This window comes from Pteropus alecto, unplaced genomic scaffold (assembly GCF_000325575.1).
Source record: "Pteropus alecto unplaced genomic scaffold, ASM32557v1 scaffold42, whole genome shotgun sequence".
Classification (NCBI taxonomy): Eukaryota; Metazoa; Chordata; class Mammalia; order Chiroptera; family Pteropodidae; genus Pteropus; species Pteropus alecto.
Genome location: NW_006434825.1, coordinates 16,306,738 through 16,316,486, shown reverse-complemented (window position 1 = coordinate 16,316,486; position 9,749 = coordinate 16,306,738). Strand labels below are relative to the sequence as shown.

The window sequence follows — 9,749 nt, the reverse complement described above, 5'->3', positions numbered from 1 at the left end:
GTTCTTAATCTGGGGGCTTAGACCCCTCAGAATTAAGTGGATGGGTTTCATGTAGTCTATGAAGCATATGCAGTATTTTGAGTTTAAATGCATTTTCCTGGGGAGAGACTCCCTCCTTAAAGGAGTGTGTCTTTCAGACACTTAAGACTCACTGTTATGGATGGCTCTGGAATGTCGCCCCAGTGTCGATTGTATTCCATATTACCTCACAGACCATTTCATTCCTGACAGTGCTTGGCTTCCAGTGTTCAATGGACCACAGCTGCCTGGGACCTTCTGTAGTTTTGAGACATCAGTGATGTAAAATGTATTGAGCCCTTGCTGAGCTTCAGTCTCCAGGGTTTCTTTTACTGTTTTTAGTAAGTTCCTATCTATGGAATGATAAACTGTGCCCTACAACAGAGAAACTCAATTTGGGAAAAAGGAGATTTTGATCCAGTGTAAGATTCTGGATATGTTCATTATCGATAAATAGATTTTATTTTATTTTTTCGAGTGTCGTTTATTGGCTGTATGCATAAGAAGTGATCAATTGTTGATGTATTCTTTAGTCATGTTAACTGAAGTTAATTGTGATGTGTTCATGTTACTAAGACATCATTAATGACTATAAGAAGAAAACAGCATGTTTTGGGTTACTGGTATTAGTAATCCGACATAAGTGAAGACTCACATAGTGCCCTTAAGCTAGTCATCACCTGATATTACTATTCCATTTCAGAGCTGACATTGCTCCAACATGAGCAGTTGGGATGTCTCCATAGGCCAAGGGTGCTACTCCGTTGCCAGAAGGCTGCTTACATTTCTTTTTTTCCTGCTGGTAAACCAGAGAATGCTGGCTAACTAATCAGAAAGAAGGTAGATGCCAGCAAATACGAAGTCCTTACATTCTATTTTTCTAGTCCTAGGAAAGGAATAAAAATAAGACTTGGAAAGATATCTTCTCCCTTTGTTCCCATCTCATTTATTATTTAACTTGAAGGCTATTTCAAAATGCCATTGATATTCAGAGGTAGGGATCTCTGAGGTCAAAGAAGATTCCATGAAGGAGTGGGGTTGGCTTATGAAAGAAAAATAGGATTTTAAGTAAGAAGAGTGCCCTAGGTAGACTGTATGAAGACTAGAGCAACTTCACCAGGATAAACACAGTATACAGGAAGGAGTGAGGTGAGCAGCCTATCCATGTAGGTGAAGAAAAATCTCAGAAAATGAAGATTTGATTGAACAGGATTTGGATTTAGTAGTAAATTGTCACAGCTTCTTAAATTACAAAGGAAGTGATGAAATTTGGGGGGTGGCATGGAATTGGTCTAGCAGAGGTTTGCAAGGTATATATTAGAGTTGGAAAAGGCTGATGTTTGAGAAACCAGTTTGAAAGATTATTCTATCACACAGCAAGTGCCCTACAACAGAGAAACTCAATTTGGGAAATACTGGCTGTATTGAGAACACAGAAGATATGGACTGGAGGGATGTTACAGAGGAAGGATGGTAGGCTTTTACACTTATTGTTATTCCAAAGAGGATTTGTGGCTCTTAATAATTAGATTTACTATACAAAAATAATTCTGGGAAGAAAGCCAAAGTGAAGGTTTGGAAAGACTAGATGGCATCATGGTTGAGACTCCCATACAGTATAGTATGTATGATGTCAGGCCTGTCACCTTTGCAAGACAGGACTGGCCCATCTCCTTCAACACCACCCAAGCTGTTGTAGATTTCAAGGGACCCTCTTCAAGTTTCTCTTGGTCCTAGACGAGAAACCAGGTTCTTAGGAACCCCCTGCAGTTTTACCTGACTTTGCTTTTCTTCTTGGGAATAAATGTTCCTTATTCTGTTGACTGGCTCAGATTGAAGCATCTTCCAAAAATGACACAATGGAGGTGAGGGGACCTAAGGGGCTGATGCTAGAAGGTTCCAGTACCCTGCTTTACTAATCCTGATCTTTCCCAGAATAACTTCAAACACCTAATGGGAAGTGAGAGGCCAGGTGGGGATCTGCTTGGTGTATGTGTTACACTCCTACCTTATGCTCTCTCTTTCTCCAGCCCTTGTTGGATACTTCTGCTTTGGCTTAGAAACTATTCTGGTGTTAGTATTCAATGGAGCAAAGAAGTTTTCCATATTAGTTCTAATTGCTAGTAGTTCTAAAAGTACAATGGAAAGACGTGGTTCCATAGTGTAGCAGTTAGCACGTCTGCTTTACACACAGAAGGTCCTGGGTTTGTGCCTCAGTGGAGCCACAGTCCATAGTCTATGGCCATGCCACCCTGAACAAGCCCAATGTCTGATCTTGGAAGCTAAGCGGGGTCCTGCCTGGTTAGCACTTGGATGGGAGACCACCTAGAAAGACCAGGTGCTGTAGGCATAAATAATAAAAAAAAAAAAGTACAATGGAAAATAGGAGTAGGTGGAGGCAAAGTATTAGATAAAGCCTGACAGTGGTGTCTGTTTGGTACGTCAGCTGCTCAAATGAGATATTTATCACCTCTGCTTTATTGATATCTCATAGGTTGGGTGGCAGACCTTTCTTCTGTAGTGCTATAGCCCAGGACTATAGCCAGCTTGTCCCAGAGGGAGTGGGGGGAGGGGTTGCTTAGATGCAACTCTCCTGGAAGTCCTAGCATACATTTTGTGAGTCTTTACAAGCGCTCTATTCTATCTTTATCCACATGCTTCCAGCATCCTTGGAATTCTCCAGTTGAAAAAAAGTCTTAGTTTCTTATTAGTTTATCTCTGAAAGCAAATGACCCCACACTTAGACTTGAAAAGACATGAGTTAGCCTCTGGTCAGGTTGTATGCCCAGGTATGCTAGGTGTATTATCTGGTCTTTGTTCCTCTCAGACACCAACAGCTTGGATGATTTGCACAAAAATCATCCTGATAAACCAATGCCATTGGAGTCCACATTTAACAACAAAACAGGTCCCAGTGTTTCAGTTTTGCTCTGTTAATTTCTAAAACAAGTAGGGTTATGATAGAGAAACAAACGTTGGTCTATTTATCTGATTTCGTGTATTTAACCTCAGTGTAGAGGACAATTTCAGAAAAAAACTGCAGTGCCTCTAGCCTTATGTGTCATTGGTCCTTCCTGGTTAACTCCCCTGCTCTGTTCAGCCACCATTTCAAGACTCACTTCAAACTTCCAAATCCGGTATCTACCTCAGCTGTCAGCAAAGGATCTCCCTAATCCGAGTAAACAGCCAAGGAGATGGCCTCAACCTTCTACCACCAGACCTACGTCCAAGCACACCACTACTTCCCTTCTCCTGTTAGAATAAGAGAAGTTACAATGGGAGAAGTATCCCTATTGTCTAAACTCCTCTATCAGTGCACCGAATTCCCTCTCCTGTGGCTTTTTAAGGACTTGCTCCATCAACTCTCATATTTTCAACTTTTCCCACCCCATTAACTGGTCCACCCTCCTACACCTGAATTTTTCCAGTTTTTTTTTTTTAATTGTGGCAAAATACACATAATAAAAATTACCAACTTAACCACTTTTAAGTGTATAGTTCAGTGGTATTAAGTACATTCAGAATGTGGTGCAACCATCACTACAATCTATCTCTGTAACTCTTAAAACAGAAACTATAGCCAATAAACAATAATTCCCCATGACCTCCTCCCCCCAGCCCCTGACAACCATCATTTTACTTTCTGTCTCTATGATCTTTACCATTCCTAAGTACTTCATGTAAGTGGGATCATACAGTATTTATTAATGACTGGCTTATTTCACTTAATCACGATTTCCTCAAGGTTCACCCATTAACTTTATTATTGATATTTTAACATTCATACCTATCTCCTATTTAAAATCCAACCCTTTATTCCCCATCCTTTTCCAGCCTTACATTTCTCCTTGATAGCCAAAAATCTTGTAAGAGTTGCTTCTACTGAGTCCCACTTCTTATCCCTCTGCAGCCTGACTGCTGCCCCACTGCTTCTCAGAAATAGCTTCCATCAAGGACACCAATGACCTACATGTTAATAATCTCAAAACCCACTTTTTATTATATTTGATTCAGTATTTAACACTATGGACATCTCTTCCTCTAACCACTCTTCTAGTGACTGACACATATTCATCTTTCTTCTCTCTGGCCACTTCTCGGTTTCCTTGGCAGGTTCCTTCTCTATTCACCTCTTAAATGTGACTGTTCCTTATAGCTCTGTTTTGAGCCATTTCTTCCTTTTTCCCTACTATGAACAATCCTGTTCATTCCTGTGGCTTTCTGCTAGCAAATCCTGAATCTATATTAAAACCCAATTCTTGAGCTCCAGGGTCATAGATACACTGCCCACATGACATTTGCACTTGAGATGTCTTCTAGGAATCCTATACTCAACATCCAAAATTGAACGTATCATCTATTACCACCACCAAAAACCACCACTCCAAAAAAATCCACGTTCTGCTCTTGGCTCTCTCCCTAATTTTATTTCACTGACACTACAATTGCCTGTTGCTCAACCCAGAAACCTGGATTCACTGTGAATCTTCCTCCCTGACTCCAACCAATAATCGCCAAGTCCTTCTGTATCTAATATCCATTGCTGTATAACAAATCACCCCAAAAACAATGGCTGAAAAAGACAGTCTTTTTCACAACTCTGAGGGTTGTCTAGGTGGCTCTGCTGGTCTCTCCCAGGCTCTGCTGATCTCTCCCATGCAGCTACATTCCCCTAGTTGGTGTCTGGGCTCAGACCAGACAGCAGGGTCCTTCCACATGGTCTTTCTTCTTCACAGCGTGGTAAATGATCTCTGGCTTCCAAGAGAAGAGAGCAGAAGGGGCAAGTTCTCTTTAAGTCTTGGCTTAGAATGCCCCCAGTGCGCTTCTGTCACATTCTTTTGATCATAGCCTGGATTCTATGGATGGGGAAATGAACTTCATGTCTTGATGGGAGCAGCTATGAAGTATCTGTGGCCATTTTTAATCCACTTCACCTGTCAATTCTACCTTCTGATGGGCTGAACCTACAAAAGTAGCACTTTCATATGCTTCAATCTAGTATATCTTGAATTCACCATGGTCTTGATCACCATTGTCATCTGGTCTACTACACTAGCTTCCTAACAGGTGTCCTGCCTCCAGTTGGGTTTTCCTCCGACTCATCTGTCATACAGCAGCCAGTGTGATCTTTGTAACATTTGAGTCTGATTATCCCACTCTCCTGCTTAAGACCTCCCCACTTTCCATTTTCCTTAAATACAAACTGTGTAACATGGCATATATATATATATATATAATCTCCAGATCAGGCACCCATTTAACTCTCCAGCTTTCTTACTTTCTCCCTTGTATTCTCAGCTCCAACTCTACTCTTGCTGAAATTGCTCTTGTGCTGAGCTATGTCTCAGAGAAGTTGGTGATCCTGTGCATTTCTCTCCCCAATTTCTCATCTTAAGACCATATTTCCTCCCCCAGCCCACTTTGAAACAGAAACAAAAATTCAAAGAAACTGACAACTTAAGGGTCAGGTGAAGTTTTTGCCTCCGAGATTCTAGGGAAGATGGGCATGGGGAACTAAAAATGGGAGTCCTCTGATGTTACAGGTGGCCAGGGAGCAGAGTAGAAGGAGTTCAGAGGACATTCCCTTCGCTCCACCCTGGGGCATGACCTGTGGCCAATCGCTGTTCAACAGTCTTGAACAGGGCATCGATACCCTGTGTGGGAAGAGGAGCCTGGAGTGTGAACTTCGCCCCTCCACCAAGCTGCCCCAAACGACCTGTAACAAGGTGCATCTGCTGCCATGGTTACACCTCTACTTCGAACTCATCTCCCTGTCCTTCTCTTACTTCTGTCTCTTCCTAATCCTCCCTATTTCAGTGGTAAAAATCACTTCTTCAGGAAGATGTGCCTCATTCCTCTGACATAATCTCCCATAGTTCCCTGTACTAGTGCTTTTTACTTCCCTTAGTGACATTACTGTGTCAGGCAGCTTTCCAAAGGTCTACGTAGATTAGCTTATTTACTCCTCACAACAAATGTATTATGATTCCTACTTTACAGATGAGGAAACAGGCACAGAGAGGTTAAGTAATTTGCCCTACAGCATAAACCTAGGAAGTAGTGAGCCAGACTTCATGCCTGAGGACTGGCTCCAGGGCCCACATTCTTACCCACTAAGCTGTATTTGCCTCATATAATATATTTATGTGTATGTTTGAGAATCCAAGTTTAGCATCCTTCTCCCCTTGCAGTTAAGTCCAGTAAGGCTAGAAGTATGTCTTACTCAACCAGCACTGAATTCCTAGCTGTCAGGGGGGTGTGCTGCAGAGAAATCTGCTCTGTTAATATGTGTTGAATGAAAATATGGGATATTTTTACCTATCTTCTTTAAAAAGTATCCTCAATCACTTCTTCATACGATTTTAAAAATTGTTTTATTGTTTTAAATTAATTAGACCTCTGTGAGTCAAACACAAAGTTGAGCTGGCTCCTGGCATTATTCTTAGGCTACTTTCTGAGTTCTTACATCACTCTTCTTATCCTTTCCCTCCTTTTGCTTCTGGTACATAGTGGCATCAGGAGGGAGAAGGAGCAGTAGTTCCCGCGCAGAGCTGCCATTCTATCGTGTCCACCTCAACTGCGATGGCAAGCAGTGCAAGTCCCTGTACTCATTCACTCAGAATGAATAATGACACCACAAAATCTAGCGTGATTGTGAGAGATGGTTATTTGCAGATCACGAATTTATTTATTGATTCGTCACTCCCTAATCCAGCAGTCGTTCATTGTGCCCCTACTATGGATAAGGTGCTGAGGAGCCAATGGTGAGCAAAACAGGTAAGGTCTCTGCCCCTGGGACACACAGTTGAGCGATGAAGATGAAATCATCAGGTAATAAGATGCAGTTCAGGTTCACCCAATCAGCATCTCATCAAGGATTAAGGCCAAAACGGCCAGTTTGAAAGTACCCAGGGAAAGGCTATTGTCCTCCAATGATTGGCTGGCTTGCCCAGCCTCAGCCAATCGGATGACGGCTGAGCTCTTGACCAGAGGTAAAATTCAAGTCCCAGGTCCTAGGAAAGACGGTCCTTCATTATTTCCTCACTTTTCGGTTATCGCTCTTTACTTTCTCAAATTGGGTTGTCTTGAATTCATATACAAGATTTGCCATTTATTGGGCCATGTGATCTTGGGAAAGTCAACTTCTCTGAACGTCAATTTCTTTATTTGTAAAATGAAGATAACGGTAGGAAAGTTGTGAGAATTAAATGGGTGTGATTCAAGTAAATCGTGTAGGATGCATTAAAAAATGTTAACTCATAATGTTATTATTTTTCCAGTCTGAATCCAACTCAGGGCAGGAGGCTGTCTAGTCTGCAGCTTCAGGAGAATTGCCTTTCTCGTGTGTCTCTGGTCTGGAGAGGAGTGGTATTCTCACTGGCTTTTGGCTGGATGCTGTCCTTTTGGAATATAAACGCTATAGCCCTGGCAGAGGGTTCCCTATTGCCCAGAGCTGCTCCAAACAGACTGGCACTCACCTGGACTAAACAAATGCCAATCGGCCTTCCAATAGGTGTAAGTGGTGAAATAAAAAGAATTTCAGCAAACATCCTACAAAACCAACACAAGCAAAAATTATATCCTCAATTCCCCTGGTAACCATGTTTAGCTCTAGGAATTGTGTTTCCGTAGAAGCAATGTAGGAATCACCTTCTCAGTGCTACAGCAGCTGCATTTTGTAATGAAATAGCAATCAAAAGTGCAATGGGCACCCAGACTTTAGTTTTTGCTCCAAAGACCTCTGCCACAAAGAACTTACAATTGAGTCTTTTAGTGTTGCTGCTTTTGATTTTAATGAAATCTCTGCTGTGTAAATGGTTGAGATAAAGAGTAAGAGGGAGAGGTGCCTCAAAATCTAGTTTTTTAGCTTTTTAAAAAAAGTGATTGCTACAATAGTAAGATAGAAGGAACATTCTTCCTCAAAAAACCAATTAGCAGTGTCCCCTGGGGTTGCTGCCCAACACAGAATTAGACCATGGTGCTGTCTCCTAATAATGTAGACTCCAAGCAGTAGCTCATTGGTGATGAAGATACTGAGAATTAGACTAGTCCTTTGGGAAGACAATACGGTGTTTGGCATTCTCACTTCTGTAGCATAGTGTGTGCATGCTTTCTGTTTTAATGAGTGCTTAGGAGCTGAGAAAACATTCCTACCCTTCCCCCACTTTTTACAGTACAAATTACTACTGTATTTTTTAAACTTGATTTTTTTCATTACATTGCATTGTCTGTTTCATTTTCAACTGACATATATGTAGAGTGCAATGCACAGACATCAGGTGTACAATTCCATGAGCTTTGAAAATTGTATACACATGTATAACCACCACTTAAGATACAGAACATTTTCCTCACTTCTGAAAGTTCCCTTGTGCCTTTTCAATCAATTCTACTGACCCCAACCAATCCCCAGGCAACCACTGTTCTGATTTATATCACTATATATTAGATATACCTGTTTTAAACATATACATGAGATCATGCACCATGTACTCTTTTTGTACCTGGATTCTTTTCCTCGACATAATATCTATGAGATGGCAAATCTCTCATTTGTGTTATATGTATCAGTAATTTACTCCTTTTCTTTTGCTCTTTAAATCAATGTTATTAGGAAGTACAATTTATACACAATAAAATGATAATTTAAATACTGGAATACCTTGGAGATACTCTGTGTTCAGTTTTAGACCACTGTAATAAAGCAACTATCACAATAGAGCAAGTCGTAATCTCTTTGCTGGTGGAGTGTCTTGCCTTCAGTTTGTAAAAAAAAAAAACAAAAAAAACCCAAAAAACCTGTGAAGCACAATAAAGCAAAGTGCAATAAAACAAGGTATATGGTTCTATGAATTTTAGTAAATCTTTACATCTATGTAACTAGGATCCCAATCAAGATATAGAACATTTGTATCACCCCAGAAGTTCTCATCTCCTGCCCAATCCTCCCCTCTCCAGAGGAAACTACTGTGATAACTGTTGTCATTATAGATTTTATTTTTCCTAGTCTTCAATCTCATATAAATGGATCATACAGTATGCATCTCTTGTGTTTGGCACCTTTCCTTCAACGTAATGTCTGTAAGATTAATCTATTCATCATATGTATCAGTAATTTCTTTTTATTGCTCACTAGTATTCCATTGAATAAATACACCATAATTTACTTTTCCATTCTCCTGTTGATGGACATTGGGGTTTCCAGTTTGGGGCTATTAGAGGAGTAAATCTGCTCTGAATATTCGTGTACAAGTCTTTTTGTGGACATACGTTTCATTTCTCTTGTATGATAACTAGTGAAATTACTGGATCATAGAGTAGGTATATATGTTTAACTTAAGAAATTATCAGTTATAGAAAACCATTGTGCCATTTTACATTCTCTCCAGAAGACTATGAGAGCTCAAATTGCTCCTGACAAAGTTTCTTTGCTTGACCAAACTTTAGTCAGGCTCCTGAACCTTCTCATAGGCCCATCTGTGCACTTCTAGTTTTAGTAAGAACCTCCACCTTTGATATCTGATCACTCTCAGTATCTGATCAGGTTCTTCATCTTCCACCATTCACCAGGTGATGTCTGATCACCCTGGGTTGTCTTCAGCAAGAATTGTGTTAGGTTGGTTTAACCACAACTCCCCTTATCCTTAATGTTTCCTCTTGGTAATTTTCCATCTATTGACACTGCCTCCCTCCCCTTGGCTATAAATTCCCACTTATCCATGCTATATGTG

At 40.7% G+C, this 9,749-nt stretch overlaps 1 long non-coding RNA gene across 2 annotated transcripts in view; it reads right to left on the bottom strand.

Annotated features, from left to right (window-relative positions):
- LOC112478159 overlaps window positions 1-9,749 on the bottom strand; it is a 35,043-nt gene that overhangs the window by 24,248 nt on the left and 1,046 nt on the right. The window lies entirely within an intron of this gene.